The sequence below is a fragment of the Nycticebus coucang genome, chromosome 2 (assembly GCF_027406575.1).
Source record: "Nycticebus coucang isolate mNycCou1 chromosome 2, mNycCou1.pri, whole genome shotgun sequence".
Lineage (NCBI taxonomy): Eukaryota > Metazoa > Chordata > Mammalia > Primates > Lorisidae > Nycticebus > Nycticebus coucang.
Window position 1 is genome coordinate 54702266 of NC_069781.1, and position 3752 is coordinate 54706017.

Genomic DNA, 3752 nt, shown 5'->3' on the forward strand with positions numbered 1-3752 from the left:
GTATCTTTTTTTATTAAATCATAGCTGCGTACATTAATGCGATCATGGGGCACCATACACTGGTTTTATAGACCGTTTGACACATTTTCATCACACTGGTTAACATAGCCTTCCTGACATTTTCTTAGTTATTGTGTTAAGACATTTACATTCCACATTTACTCAGTTTCACATATACCCTTGTAAGATGCACCGCAGGTGTAATCCCACCAATTACCCTCTCTCCGCCCACCTCCCCTCTCCCCAAATTAATAAGGTTCTATTTCAACATATCATTTAGCAATTATATTCTAAGATATTAGATGATTTCTTTTTAGATTATTTCCTGATTTCTATCTGAAAACTATTGGTGTACAATCTTAGCAGCATTCTTTCTTCTTTCTGTGATTCACTAGGTAAATCTCCCAAATTTATCATTACAAAGCCTTCCTGGATTTTCTACATCTGTCACAATATTGTAGGCCTTTGTGTAATGTTTTTCTATTTACAGGAATTTTCTCATCAGTTTTCTTTTATTTTTTCTTTCGTTCTTTTTCTTTCTTTCTTTCTTTGTTTTTTTGACAGAGTTTCATTCTGTCATCCTAGGTACAGTGCCATGTGGTGTATCTCACAGCAACCTCAACCTCTTGGTCTTGAGCAATCCTCTTGCCTCAGCCCCAAGTAGCTGGGACTACATGTGCCCAACACAATGCCCAGATAGTTTTTCTTTTTTTAATAGAGTCAGGATCTCTCTCTTCCTCAAGCTGATCCCAAACTCCTGAGTTCAAGCAATCCACCCACCTCAGCCTCCCAGAGTGTTAGGATTACAGGCATGAGCCACTACGCCTCATCTTCTCATCAGTTTTCTATTCTCTTCTCGCAAGGGACATTTCCTTTGTTTTCTCAGAAGGAAATGGATTCAAAAAGATTAAGTGAAGCCAAGATGTAAAAACTTACTTGTAAAATCAAGATTAGAACTCAATACTTTCTTCCTAGATCAGTCTCCATTTGGCCTGCTTGAGTAAACCTTTAAGGATAATCACCCCTATGAACTCATTAGTTTCAAACAATGTACTAAAAGTTAAATGAAGTGTTATCTTATAAACCCTTGTTTGAGACAATCAAGGTAAGTGCTATTGTATTCAATTTTTCAAATGCAATGTATGAATGTTAATTAATAAAGTTAACAAAATTCTATTTCATATGAACGTGATTTTTTTCTCCCAAATAAACTGACATACTGATGTAAAACTGCATTTTCTAAACATGACTGTATAACTTCATTTTCACTGTAATATTTTTCAAAGAATTTTAAGTTGTGAGGAGAAGGTTAAATCTTGAAGAAAACATAGAAAACAAATATTAGCCTTCAGTTTTCTATCATTGGCAACCATTAGAAACCAACACATGGATTTTCCATACCCAAATCCCATCATCCAAAGCACATATTTTTAGACAAGTCTTTATACTCTCATGCATTCTTGTTCTTTTTTATACCAAGTAATTCATTTATATATTAAGACTGAAATTTTGAGTCATGAGATATTTTTACCAAATAAAAAATTAAATGATTGAATATCTCAACATTTTCATTTTACAAACATAAAATGCAGATTTCAAAGATAGATCAACAGTGTTTTTTATGACTCTAAATGGTATTTTCTGTCTGCTTTTTCAAAACAGGCAAAAAAAAATTAAGTGAGGGTTTGTGTGGCATACAAGTGAACACAATTAAGGAAACCCTCATTGTTGTCTTCTGAATAGACTTGTCACATTACTATTCACAGCTTTGTCTAGTGACAGTGGAATATCAAAAAGATACTGAATAATATAGCAAAAATCTATTGTGCCACTGAGATCTAATCTTTGTCTGATTGTAATTGCCTTATTAAAAGATTTGCAAGCTTACTCTTTCTGTGATTCTAAAATAAGCCAAGAAAAACCATGCTATAAAACTGCAACTGTAGTCTCCATGATATGACAACAGCATGTAAGTCAAACTAAAAATTAAAACCCCATTCCATGTTTCCCCAGCAATGGCATGGATGATTCTTTTTAGTCCTGCAATTATCCCTGGTGGTATGAATGGCACTTGGAAGACTTTCTTCCGGGAACTTAGCTTAGAGTGCCTCCAGAACTGCTTATGTAAATACAGATATCTCATTTAGATTGTAATTTGTGTTATATGGCAATGTCTGCTTCTTAGTACCTGTTCATTATAGCTAATAGATTCAGGATAAGCTCCTTTGTCTTTTTTCCCCCTCTACCCCCACCCCCACCCAGAAACACCTTGCTCTAAGCCTTCCTGGGGGACCAACAGTTTCAGTTCCATGAAACTAAATAAGTAATTGCACATACTGATGCCAATACCCATTATAAATTGTCAGCTTCAGTAAGTAGTAGAAATGGGTGAATCTTTCTTTTTTATTTTTGGTTTGTCCTTCAGCCCACTCCTTTTTTACATATTGTAACATTTTACTTTCATGATTTTCTGAAAGGCATTGCTTCCCACTCCCCTCACTCAGACAAGGCAACAGCAGGACATAATGCAGGCTCTACAATAATAACAGCATTAATTCACCTCAGTTGTGGCCTCAAGTCTTTTTTTTTCTCAATAGAGAAATGAACAACCAATTTCATTTTTCTATAATATAACTATCTCCTCAGGAAACAGTAGCCAGTTTTATACAATATGCTCAGTAAGAGAAGACTGGGGTAGAACAGGAAGGTAGAAGCTGCTGATAGATTCATGCATATTTCAGCCATGTGTAGTCAGAAGAATTATTTGTTCTTCATCCAGCTTTATGGGTTTGGGGTATACATTATATATGTATAAAATATTACATATGTAAACTAGACAAAAAATTTCTTCAAGTATTATTTTCTTTATACTTCAATAGCATAGAAGCAATCTATTCACAAAATTGTGAATCTATAACCACTTGTTTGTCAAACTCAAAATACAAAGATAAGGTTACTCAGAAAATGTGACTCATTACTCTGATCACCATAAAACATCAATTTAAAACCAAAAATTACATTTGAGTTTATCAAAACACAGAAACTTAATATTTCAACTATGTAAGATAATATTTGTTCAGACCAAGTATTAGCAAAAGTCCAAAAATGGAAACTAGGCTTCTCCTTACAAAATCCAGATTTTACATTGCTGTGTGGAATATTAGGACCACATAATTGCCCATAAAGGAACATTTTAATTTAAATTATAGGTATATGAATTAAGAAGACCAAATATATTTGCATATAATTTGCATGTGACAATTTATCCGTCCCTTCATTATTAAACAATGACTTTTGCAGAATTATTACTTTCCAGCAGAAAGTCATCTCTTGAATTTTTTCACTTCTTTCTTCCTCAACACCACACCAGATCTTCTAAGTTTGTAGCTCATTTGAGAACTTATAAAATAGAAGCAGAAGACTACAATACATCACAAGAAGAAAATGTACAATTAGAGGTGTTCTTAATCAAGAGCAAGATAGATGCCACCTTACAATAAGATTAACCCAAGTTTTTCAAGAATACAATATAATACACATTTGTTCAATTGATATAAAATTAATGTGATAAAATACTGGCCCTCTTACTTCATGCAATTCTGGTGAAGCCATTCCTTCTATTCCCAAAAATCTCTTGGATTAGCCAAAAGAATATAAAAAGAAAAAGAGAACATCCACTCAGTCTTTCTTATTTCTACTTCCCCTTAATTAATTAGCATAGTTGAAACAAATTAAACACTCAAATCAAGATG